Source organism: Lygodium microphyllum, chromosome 13, assembly GCF_053477565.2.
Source record: "Lygodium microphyllum isolate KBCC chromosome 13, Lygodium_microphyllum_v1.1.10, whole genome shotgun sequence".
Taxonomy (NCBI): Eukaryota; Viridiplantae; Streptophyta; class Polypodiopsida; order Schizaeales; family Lygodiaceae; genus Lygodium; species Lygodium microphyllum.
The window spans coordinates 87,228,207-87,241,822 of NC_141147.1; positions in this window are offsets into that span (position 1 = coordinate 87,228,207).

A 13,616-nucleotide genomic window follows, 5' to 3' on the forward strand; every position below is an offset into this window, starting at 1 on the left:
CATTTTAATCTGAGAAACAAGTATTTTGGATTTCTAATGTGTAGATGAGTAGGATGATTTAGCCCAAGCATTGTCTTGTGATTTTTGTTTGCATTAAGGTAGGATAGGACTAAAAGATTATGAGAAAACAGTAGGGTTTTGCTGCTATAAACAGGGCACAACCAGGAAAGAGCAGGAAAAAGATAGGCTTCCAAGTCTAATGACTAAGGAGGGTGAGTTGGGAGGTAAGGATTGAGTAAGACAGAACCCTAAAATCCCTAGAATAAGGGGAAAGAGCTCATGCATACTGAGAGTGAAAGAGAGAGCTTGAGAGAGAGAGAGACCTGTTGATCACAAAGGAGATCTCCGACCGATCCAAGTATGTAAGGATCTTCTTAATGTGCCCTTGATGTGATCTGGAAGGTATGACAGGGGACCGTAACAAGCGCTAGGAGAAATCGGCCAAGTCATATCATGACACACAGTTGGGTTCGCAGTTGAGGACCATTGTGTCCTAGTCCGACTCCCAGAGTCGAGCTATTAGACCGTCCGACTGGGAGAATCGGACCATTCGACTCCAAGAGTCGGACCGTTACCTCGGGTTCAATTGAACCACCCATCCAGTCAGACACACTTGACAGTCAGACCTAGCCCTTTGGTCCAATCAGGCCAACCGTCCGATCGGACACCCACCCATCCAATCAGATGACCTTCCTCAGTTGAGACCATCAATCAATCAGATGGACACCCAATTGCCAATTGGACCAAACTTTGAGTCGAACAAGCCCAGTCCGATCAGACCATCTAATCGGACACACCAATCAGACCATCCGAATCGGACCAGTTGGGCAGAGGACAACAGAACCAGGAATAGGACCATCCCCCATGTTAGGACCAATTGGGACACATTCCTAAACACCCCTAGAAACCTTGCGGCAAATTATTGAGAATCGGTCTACTTCTTCCGAGGCTATTCGTGTCAAAGAGCATGTAATTTCTAATCTCTCCGATCTTCTTTCTCAGAAGAAGAGGGGAGACGAGCTGCGTTGTCTATGGACAAATCTATGGCCTTTCCTTTTGCTGATTCCGAAGGCCAAAACTGCCAAAATTAACAGGGGCATAATTGATGCAGTGCAAAGATTCCTAACACTTCTGAACTTCATATCTCCTTGTGTAGAGAAATGGTAGAGTGGACTAGGGCAGAGAAGAGGACATTCTTGAGGCAACATGTGGAAGCACGCCTTGTTGCACTTCTTATGGAAAGCTCACCAAATACTATAGCCCGCTGGGATGATTATTGATTCTCCTTTTCTATTGAGTCAAACCAACAAATTGAGGCATGCAAGTGGCAATGCACTCTCATGTCCCTGTGTGAATGCCATGATGAACACAAACAGGGGAACTACAGCCCGATCAAGTGATGAAGATCCCACTGCAACTAAGCCTATAGCACCAAGTATGGTGAAAGACAAAGAAGTCAAAGACGATGCCAGTGTATGAGTCTTCCCTAGTGATATAGTGAGCACAAACGTAAAATCCTCAAGATCTGTCCCATAAGGCTTATCAGTTCAAGTCTTAATAGTGAACATATTGGCCCATTGATGGTGCGCAGATTGGTCGCAGAATGCTCACGTAGTGAATCCCTGAAGGTCCTCAAGAACAATGAACTCTACCTTTTTGCACAAAAAACAATGTAAAAGCATGCACGACAAGAGGCAAGAGACAAATTGGGTTCAATCTCCCCCATGCCTTGTGTGAGCGCTCCACAAAGCATGTATTTAATGTATATTTCAATCTTCATGCTCAATAATAGCCCAATTTACAAAAATATGACAAGCTTTTAGCTTTTGAGTTTGCTTTCTACAAAAATAGGAAATAAAGCTAATGGACGGTGCCCATAGAGTCTGGCATTGCCCAATCTCAATGTCCAAATAGAAATAACATATCTGTGCGCATAGGCACATACAAAATAATAATAAATAATCGATGTCTCAATAGACATAACCAAAATATAGGCGTGGCACCTATCAAAATATAATCCAAAAGTCGAATACTCGCTAAACTCCAATGCTTTCCTCCGCCACTGCTGCTATCTCTACACATCAACTGAAGCATTCACAATCGTTAGTAAAATAATACAATTAAACCGACAAAAGTGAATACCTAGCAGTCTTCAGCTACATAAATAAATCAACTGGTTAGAAATAAATCCTAACCTTAATTTATTACGAGTGCGCACTCTAAACTCATAAACGTTTATTAATTTAATATGCATTTTGCGGAATCACCCGCTATGGAATCACCCATGTACACACTAAATTAATGAAACGCCCGAAAAGGACAGGCGTCCCCATCAACTTCTCACACAAAGAATCCTCTTTGTGTATGAGCCCCGGTCATCTAAGTTTACGGAATCCACCGTAAAACCTCACGGAATCCACCGTGGAATATGCCTCCTGGCATCAATTGAGAAGACTACTATTTTAGTGCAATCCAATCTCCCATATCCCCGTGAGAGTTCCATGATCAAATTAAACAAAAAAAAATTAGGAGATGAATTTATGTGATTTAAGATCCTTTCAACTACAAATCTGATGGCACGCCATGGTCTATGATCTCTTTAGAAGCCAGTATAAAAGGCTTTGTGGAATCCACAAAGACCATGAGACATCGAGATAATATGCATTCTTGTGTGCATTGAACTAATCACAGGGGTAGATTCAAAATTTAAAAATAAATGATGCTAATCTATTGGTAATACTGCACTTCTTCCCTAGTTTTACTGTCCAGCTGGGAGCTTCAAAGTCACAAGTTTTACTCTGAGTAGTACATTTTGATTGAGAATGATTGTGCTTCTTCCCGAATGGATCAGTTGTACTCTCAAATTGTGCGATTCAATTACAAGTGCACTACATGCAGTCCATTTTCTTCTCCTTAGGTTTTGACTTGATCATTTATAGTTCAAGCGTAGACAGACGCGATGATGATTTAAACAAGAAGCTCAAAGCTAACCTACGGAAGGGATTGAGGGATCGTAGGAGCTGCAGCTTTGCTAGAAGATGACGAGGATGATGTTGATGATAATGATGATGATGATGATGATCGGATCTCTGTTAAAGATTACAGCGCCTAGTATGTTGTGTTTTGCGTTTTGCATTCTGGTTCAAATTCTCTCTCTCTCTCTCTCCCTCTCTCTCCCCCCCTCTCTCTCTCTCTCTCTCTCTCTCTCTATGTTGCAGCTTCCTGTATGAGTGAGACTCTGAGTTTGAGCCTGTTGAGAGGAGCACCACTTCTTCTTCCTTCCACCGTTCCTTGGGAAGCTAGCCAGATTATTAGGGTTCTGCTTTGATGCCAAAACCTTACTGTTGGTCAATCCACCGCATTATATACGTCTTGCTCCCAATAGCTGACGTGGCTCTGCTGACCTGGCCTCTAGTTGTGTTATACCACTCAAATTTCAACGTATACCGACAAGCCTGTGTTCACATCACCACATACCCACACACCACACCACACCCCCCCGCCCCTGCCCCCCCCCCCCCCCCCCCCCCACACAACACAAAAAAAAGCTATCTATAATATGTTTTACAAATTACTACCCATATTTATACTATCTTTTATTGAATTGATCCCAAGCTTCACATGGCAAAATTAGGAAAAATAAATTTACTTGGGTTTTTTGGCTTGGATAATTAGTTAGATGTTCACATGAGTGTAAAAACTAGAAACTAGTTTCCAGCACATTTTCTCATCTTCAAATTAAGTTCAGGGTCACATCAGTTGGTTTCCTACAATTCTTAATTGGAATAGGTTAGAACCATCTTTTGACATTATCTTGCATCATTACACTACCAATGGCATTATCCAAAGCATCATCAAAGACATGGAATTCCTTATTCTAGTTAGGAGGAATTAAGATTGAAGCCTTTGATAGCATCAACCAAAGCTATTGGAATGCCAAGTCGGCATCATCATCCTACTTAAATGTTGCCTTCTAGACATGGGCCAACTTGTTGAGAGGATGGCCCCATGGACCAAAAGTTGAACGTGATGCCCATACTAGCATACTTATCCAAGGAATCTCGAAATAGCTAATGGAGAATTAGGAACTTCCACCTACATAATAGATGTCACCTTCCATGGGTAGACAGCAATCATCGTCTCTTGAGATCACATGCCCCATTAACATGCCTACCTTTGCAACAAAGATAGTCTTGGGGTTGAGACTAAGACACATCTCAATATCAATAACAAAGGTCATCACAGTAGGAGGTGAAAATCTTCTCCCACTTGTTCCATGTTCAAAATCACTAGTGAGACTAGAAAGGGAATCTTGGCCACTTCGATGAGAATACAAAAAAGAATTTTGACTGACTGCACTCTTTACTAATTCATTATTTTGATGAAAAATGGGATTGGCTCTCAATCCATCAACCCACGATCCTTACATTTTGCCATGGTGATAATATTATTCACTTTAAATCTTCTATTTAGGAGAACATCATTGATTACCCAATCCAGACATCTGACTAAAATCATACATAGGAGGCTTGGTGGAACTGACTCATGCTACACTTTCCACACTTTCTCAAAGAGGTCTTTGATTTTCATGATCACTACTTCCTACATTGGTCAAACAAGGCGAATCCAGTTGAATCATCTTTATAAGGTGATCTTTGAATGCCAAAACTAGGTTCAAGTGATGGTCCAAAGAAATTGTGATGGAAAAGATTGGACACCCAAATTTGTCTTCGATGGTGACATTGGAATTGCACCTGACTATGGGGTTGCCACATTTCCCAAGAATGGGAGATTCCCCAGCTCTACTTGTTGTTGTTTGGACCTCAAATTAGGGATTGGTTGTGGATCCTTCATCACATTGTCGGCTCTTTGCACATACCATTCCACTACTTGATTCCATATTTCCTCTTGTTCTATCCAAGAAGGATCTATAAGTTTGTCCGATGTAGGTTTGAGCCACTTTCCAAAGTGGGTTACTACATTCACTACTAGATCCAGAATTTCTTCAATTTTCATCATCCTAAAGGAAGGCATCTTGCCCTTTTTACTTTTAAGCATCATAAGCTTGGGCATTTAGAATTCCACTCACCAATGCCCTTCTTGTATATAGAAGAAACATTATCTTTTAAAGGGGTGAGGACTCAGGAGCACTAGCCCGACCACCTCAACCACATCCTTATCCTCCATGACCCATGCTAGGAGACATATAATTTTGTTGAGTATAAGACATTGCTGATGCTGAGATGCTGATGGTCCCAAAGCACTCCAATTGGCAAGCTAACTTTCTCTAATGCCTTGCCATCCCCCTATGTGGGCCAGCAAATTATGCAACTTATATAAAAAAATCTCCATAATATGAGTAGAAGTCTTGCAAATCCCACACCATAATTAATTTAAGCAACAATCAACTGCCAAGTGATCCAAATCGTCTCCCTCAATGCATTAGATGGCTTTTGTTGTAGACTTGTGAGTGCTCTCCGAGGATTTACAACCCTTCTTCTTCTTCTAGGATTTTTTGGGCTTCATTCCATCCTCCTTCTTAGAGTCCTCCTTATCCTTGTTCCTTGGGGTCCTCATTCGAATCCAAGCTACTATCATCCCAACTATGACTTTTATTAGTGGACTTACTAGACTTCTTTGCCTTCCCTTTCTTATACTTGGAAAGAACCGATTCTACCCACAAGGCTTGTTGAACAAAATGGTTCAAATAATTGGTCACTAGATCTTCCATAGCCAATGCTTTGTAGATATCATGGTGTAGCACCCAGATATACATGGAATGTAACATCTCTCTTGTAGGCTTATTAGCATGAGTAGTAATTTTTACACCCAAAAACAGGTAGTGTAAGTTTTGGACAACGAAATCCCCTTAAGGCTTCACAAGTGGTCTATATCTGATCTTACTAAAATTGCTTTGCGAATGCCACCTTCACATCATCATAAGTAGCTCACTCTTACTGCTCTACCAGCCACACTGCTACCTTGATCCACATGTAGGATTCATCTACCAGCCACACTGCTACCTTCATCCACATGTAGGATTCAAACACTGCTTCTTGATGGGCTATATCATTTGGAGTGTGGAAATTTATGGCACATGCCACCTCGAATTGCCAAATAAAGGCATCCAAATTTTGTGATGTTAATCTCATGAACTTGGGAAAGGGCACTGAAGGCACCATCGAGATGTCATAAGGGGGAATAAAAGGAACGAAAACTGGGATTGTTGAGGAGAATTGTTGACCAGCTAACTTTTATGGTATTAGAGGGGCAATCAATGGAGATGGTGGAGATGCCCAGGTCAAGAAAGAGACCACGATCCCTTTGGTCATGATGACATAGGAATCCCATCCTCATCTAGCTCCTCATCACCAGGGGAGGTGAAAAATCCTAGAACTGTCGAAGTGTGTGCCCGTTGTTGCTCATGTTGCAAATGCTACCTAACCAAAAGAATAATGGAAGAGCACGTATGAATGCAAACTCATGACTAAGGGAAGGATCATCATCGTTGCCAAGTGTAATTGGGAATAGAGATACTTACGAGACACAGGAATCCAACATACTTGAACCTAACACAAAGAATTGTATACTTAAGAAATATTATTTAATTGCGTAGCTTAGGAATAGAATAAGCACAAAACATACTATTCTAAATATGTAGAGAATACTAAGGCACAGAACACATTGCTCATCAAATTGCCCTCAGCATTACATTACATTGTGCCCAACAAATTTTTATTGCTCATACATGCAAACACACGCATGCACATACATACACATGCTCCCTCCCTCCCCCCCCCCCCTCTCTCTCTCTCTCTCTCTCTCTCTCTCTCTCTCTCTCTCTCTCTCTCTCTCTCTCTCTCTCTCTCTCTCTCTCTCTCTCTCTCTCTCTCTCTCTCTCTCTCTCTCTCTCTCTCTCTCCCCATAGGGGAGGTATCAGTACTACCTAGCATTCATCATAACTATCATTGAGAATAGCATCTTCATTCTCCCATGCATGATGATTTGACTTGCCCTATAGTTGAGTCCCAAAAGTTTTCCATGTCTTTTACTTGTTTCTTTGTTTTTCCTATTTTTGTATCTATTACTCTACACCTTTAGTTACACCACGGCATTTACTTGTAGCACCTATATTTAGCTCCTCACCATTTGTTTATTATGTACCATAGCAAGCCCATTACATAGAGTGGCTCATATAGGATGCTTAGATGCCTACTAGCTCTTACAGACCAATGCAACCATCTATCCTTACACTCTTTACATAATCAAACAACTAGCCCACGATACTCCAATTTACCTCAATCACTAGGACTTTCATTATTAATGTCAACACAATCGACCAATGATTCATATTGATTGCACAATCAAAGATGCCACTATGACCTTAAATATTGATATGAAGTCTTTCACATTGAGATGGAGGAACTTTGTGAAGGGTGGAGCTGGAGTGGAAGCATGAGCAAGTGAAAGTAAGAGTGATGCAAGCTATGTGGAGAGAGAGAGAGAGAGAGAGAGAGAGAGAGAGAGAGAGAGAGAGAAGATGTGGCAACTCCAATAATCACAATGTGTGATCGGCCTTCCCTTATTCAATAGTTGCTGATAGGGATGGGTATCTACTATCGGAGGGGTTTTAGCTGAAAGGTCGTATCCATTAGGGATTAGAGAGAGAAGGAAGTAGAGAATAGGAGATAGAAGAGAAGAAAAGGGATAGACAAGAGGTACACAAGATAAATACAAAGCTCAATGAATCAAAGCACTATGTATTGATAGAACCTAAAAAGATAAACAAAATCCTTATCTAGGACTACTCGGAAGTAATCTCCAAGCATTAGATCCCTTGGAGCTCCTTAGTAGACCAAAAACGTGTACTGAACTTTAGTTTCTTCTAGATCACTCCTTCTTCTTCTCCCCCCCTCCCCCTATTCAGAGTGTTGTTTGTTGGTTGAAAAGTACGATCCTGCACTGCACGAATTTGGAAGTCCCTTCTTTTTGCATGAGATTTTCCAAAATTGGCTAAAAAGCCACTTTCTTTTTGCATGTCACTTTATTCTAGAAGTTTTCTATACCTTTTTAGGATATTTACAAGATATAATATCCAAAATATAAAAATAGACTAAACTTGTCTCATATTTTGGATCTATCTATACTATGGATACTAGCACTAATGGCTAATATGACATTGACTCTCTAGATCAATAGAAAAGCCAGATGATGATACACTCTAGGGTTTTTCACATTGTGTCTGCATAGTGGTATGACATTGCCATCTGCAATATATGTGTGCAGAAACAATGTGTATAGTAAATATAGGGCGATGTAGGCACATGCACATTTACCCCCAACAACCTCCCTCTTAAAGGAAAATGTGTCTCGAGTGAGGAGAGAACAAGAAAAAGTGACAAAAGTATAAATGTGCATAAAGTATAACAAGATGAGGAATAAGTGCCATCTCATCCTATGCCTATCATCTTTCTAAGGAAGGCAAAATATTCCGTTGAGAGACATTTAGTAAGCAAATTTGTAGGATTCTCGTTAGTTGACATCTTAACAAATGCAACTAACTTGTGTTGGGGGTAAGGGCACCTGTGCCTTGCATCTCATGTATTACTACACTAATAGTACTCACACACTTGTACACTGTAGGTTATAGGCACCCATCAGTGTTACTTCATTCTTTATTCTTTTAGTGACATTTGAATAAATGGAAGGCCAATCACACATTGTGATTGCTGGAGTTCCCACATCTTATCTTCTCTCTCTCTTGCTCTTAACCCTTCCACCATAGCTCTTGCTTCCGCTTGCGTGCTTCCACTCTGAGCTTACTCCCTTCAACTAGTATTAGAGCCAACCATTCAAGGAGATTCTTCATCCTTTGTTTCAACCTGGATTCAAAGCTTCAACTCACAATTTCATGGCAACCATTGTTTCTTTCTCTCAAGATATGCATTAAGACTTTCCTTCTTCTGACTTGTTCCAGCTTGCTCCGTGCTTGCTGAGTGTTTAAAGACGGGTCTAGAGCATGACAACTATGGAGGTTGGAATATGTAAACTAAATTCATAGTGACATGAACTAATTGTTACATGAGTGAATTAGGTTCCAAGATGGAAGTTTGGACTCATAAACACAATCTTGTGTAAGAGACTGACAATGACAATGACAGTAAAACTGAAAGTACAAAGCATCATGATATTGCATTACTCATCTTGAAACTGATAGTCAAGTATAATGTTTTACAGTAGTTGGATTGTTCCATTCTCCTCACTATGCATATGGGATTTAGGACATCTCTTCCTAGAGCATACATCATATGTCTATCTTCCATACAAAGCCACTTATGGGCAAGCCTCTTTTGGGCTCACATCCAGTCTCTATGTGCATACATATCAAGCATCATTTGCTTTTCTCAACATTAAGGAGATTCCCAAGGCTTAGATAAGCCTTGTTGAGTGTTATTGAGCTAAGGAGCACCTATTTCATCCATTTTGAGTGGATATAGTGCATGTTGTAGAAGTTATGGATAGTTATGGTAGCTTGACAACATTGTCATATTTTGGCTACAACTTTTGCATACAGTATTGCATTTGTGTGTTCTCTAGCTAGAAACGAAGAGTGCAATAAGAGCTACAAATTTGGACACTCACAGAGTTGATTCTATATATTTTTCTATTCTATGTTTCACATAAGATAGAATTCTTTTGGTTTGGACAACAAATAGTAAATTCATAATGCATGTTTGATGCTCTAGGAGTGATATTTTGGTGCTCGAATGGTATGGCTATGCTTTTGGAATGATTTGAGCACATATTTGACTTAGTTTTCTCAAAGATTTCATTACTATAATAATATGACTGAATATCATTTATCTAGGAAATGCATATGTCTCTTGTCATTTGATGCTTTCGGGCTTGGTATTGATGCCCAAATGTTAGTTTAACACTTGGGGATGCTTGACACATGTCTTAGAATGCTTTTTGGACTTTGATCGAGCTTGCATTAGCTTAGTTTTAGCAAAGATTTCACTACTATTCATAGTGGACAATAAGGAGTTGTTTGATAAAGATTATGCTCACTATGCTTTGAAGCTACTCGGGTACCACATATTGGATGTACCGATACTTTGATTGTCATCTATGCCTATGGATGTGTTTATGTCATGCTCCTAAGTTGAGATTGGAGCTTGGATGCTTTGAAATTGGCTATCATTCCTATCATTGGATGCTATTTGGATGCTACAATTAGAGTCTTACAGTGGGTTCAATACTTTCCGATGTATGCTTTATGAATCTTGGATGTTTGGATGTCATTCACATGATGTTTTGAGCTTTTCTTGCTCATTTGATGTTTGACTTTTACTTATGTGGGAGTTACTCGACTTTATGTACTGAGACACATTGGCACTTGGATGTTATACAAAGCATTTGGTTTATACAATTGAGCATGAACTTATTATAGTGAGAGTGGGCCTCATTGTGACATGTACATGCTCTCTCTTGGATGCAGTTATCCTATCATGGGATAATTTGATCTCTTGGCTTGGACTTGGTAGTTATGTCTGTCAAGTGTTGTCAATGGTATTTATGTGCTTTTGGGTTATGTATTGAACTTTGCTTAGTGGGTTATGCATCTGGCAGTTCTTGAGATCTACCATGTGCATGATGTCTATGCCTCTTGCATGTATGGTTTCCGACACACTACAATTGTGATAGTCTTTGGTGTCGATTGTTCTTGACTTTTTCCTTCTTGGTTGCTCATAGTTGGTTGTTGGCATATTACTACAATTTATTGCAACAACCTGTCAATTCGGTTCTATGCATTCTATTTGAGGGTAGTCCAATGGACTTGACAATCTTTTGCTTACATTTTGGGGATAGCTCATTACTTTGGCAGTATCTTTTGTCTTCCACTTGATTTAGCAACGGTTTTAGGCTAATTTATGGGTATTATAATATCCTATCTTGCCCTTCTGTATACTTGCTTGGTCTCATTATGGCTAATGATTCTCGTGATAGTGCTATCTTCAATATTGAGAAACTTTATGGAACCAATTATAGCTATTGAAAGACCCAGATATGACATCTTTTAGTGTAGAAATTATAGACTAGACCACTCAAAAATGGGGGTGACAAACCTGAAAACATTGTAGTCAAGGATTGGGATGAATTGGATGAGCTATGCAAGTCCACAATCAATGTTGTAAAACTGGAAATCAAAGTGCGTATGAGCTTTGGGCATAGATTAAGAATCTTTATGACAAGTAGAGTCTTGTATCTCAAATGTATTGACTGAAATAGTTGATAGACCTTCGCATGAAGGAAGTGACTTCTACATTTGCACACTTGAATGAGTTTCACTCCATCATTAGCTATCTAGCTTCATAAGAGATTGAGTTCAAGGATACTTTTCATCCTTATTTCTGCTTGGTACTCTGCCTGAGTCGTGGGATATTTTTTGTATAGTTCTTTGTGTTAAGGATGGGCTGAATTTGCAAGATGTTTAGAATGTCCTCTTGACAAAAGAGGTAAACCAAAAGAATGAGGATGATTCCCTTATATCATACGCGTTGACTGTGAGAGGCCAACATGATGGAAATGGCCATGGTAGAGACTCTAATAGATCTCAATCTAGGACACGTGGATAGTCTTGTAGTAAGTCCCATGGCTATAAGTTGGTCTTACTTGTCATTATTGTGGGAAAATAGGTTATATTATGCCACAATGCCATAAAATTTGGGAAGGCAAGTGTAAGGAAAAGAGAAAGGATAAAGTGCAGGACAAGAATGATGATTGTAGCATTGTGCTTAGCAAGTCTAGTGCCAAGATTGAGGAGATAAATTTGGTGCAGTTCGATGTATATGATGATCTTATCTTGGCAACATCTTCTTTGGTTGCTTTATAGCTAAACAATTCTTTGTCACGTTATACTCAATGTTGGTTGATAGATTTAGGGGCTTCCTTTCATGTGACCTCTCATAGAGAGTGGTTTCACTCTTATCATAGTATGAATGGATCTATCCATTTGGGTAATGTCTTGGCATTGAAATTTGTTGGTATTGTTGATATCCAATTGTGTTTCGGTTCAAGTGCATATTCACTCTTCATGATGTACATCATGCATTGGCTCTCACAAAGAGCCTTATCTTTGCTGACACCTTAGATGATGTAGGTTATGTTGTCTCTTTTGGTAATTCCTCACGAAAGATTTCCCATGGGAATCTTGTTATTGCACATAGTGCTAAGTCTAGTACTCTCTATCCTTTGCTTGTATTTGGGTTAGTTGACCATGTTTTGGCAATTGGCTGTAGTTCCTCATGTATCTCTTTGGCATCGCCGCCTTGGGCACATGTCTTTAAAAGGAATGAGAATGCTTACTAGTTTGCAATATCTTTTGCTCCCAGACTACACGTGTTTTGAGTCTTGTAATGATTGTTTATATGGCAGGCAGACACGTACTACACATAAGAAGTCTAGCATGAAGCACATGGGTGAGCCTTTTGCTCTTGTTCATTTGAATATATGTGGTCCCATGACTTGTTTTTTGCTAGGTGGTACAAAGTACTTTGTCACATTCATTGATGATTACTCGCACAAGGTCTAGGCTTTTCCTATTAAGTAGAAATTGGATGTCTTGTGTGTCTACCTCTAGCATTAGCTTGCTCTTGTTGAGAACCAATTTGGGTATAGACTGAAATGCCTAAGGTTAGATAATGTGGGTGAGTATATCTCAAAATCTTTTGAGTAGTTTTGCAATGAGTGGAGTATTAAGCGTCGTATGTCTCAAAAGCTTTTGAGCAGTTTAGCAATGAGCAGAGTATTAAATGTTAATTGATTGCCCCATACACCCCTCTAGAATGGTATTGCTACAGAATGCATGAACATGATGATTCAAGAGAGAGTCCAAAATATGCTTAGCCAAATAGGCTTACCCTAGCACTTTTGGATTGAGGCGATTACTACTACCGTACACTTGATTAACAAGTCTCCTTGCACTGTTATTGATTTGTTGGGTTGTAGAGGAGGTATGGATTGGAAAACTTCCATCATATGCTCATTTGCGTGTCTTTGTTTGTGAGACATTCTATCATGTTCCCAAGGACAAGTGCAATAAGATGGACCCTAAGTTCGTGAAATGCACCTTCCTTGGTTATGGGGATGTAGGTGAGATAGATTATCACCTATGGGATCCGTAGGCTCTCAAGGTTTTCCATAGTCGTGATGTCGTTTTCCATCAGAAAAAGATGCATAAGCAGCCCAAGTAGGTAGTTGAGGTATGCATGGTGATATTTTAGGAGGAGCTTCCTACTCTCATATAGCCAGCTAGATAGTATGCATCAATTAGTGCTCTAATGGCCCAAGCCCTACTTGTTGTGCAGGATCAGCCTACTTTGAGACGCTCTACTAGAGCTAGACGTCAACTTGAGCATTGTACGCCCTCTATGGATTATGTTATGGTAATAGATGCATGCGAATCTCTCTCTTATGATGAGGCCATGCACATATATGATAGTCACTCATGGGACAGGGCTATGCAGTCAAAGTTTGACTCCTTACAAACTAACCATACATGGGATTTAGTTTCTTTGCCGTGGCAAGGATGCATTGTCATGGGAGTGGGCATT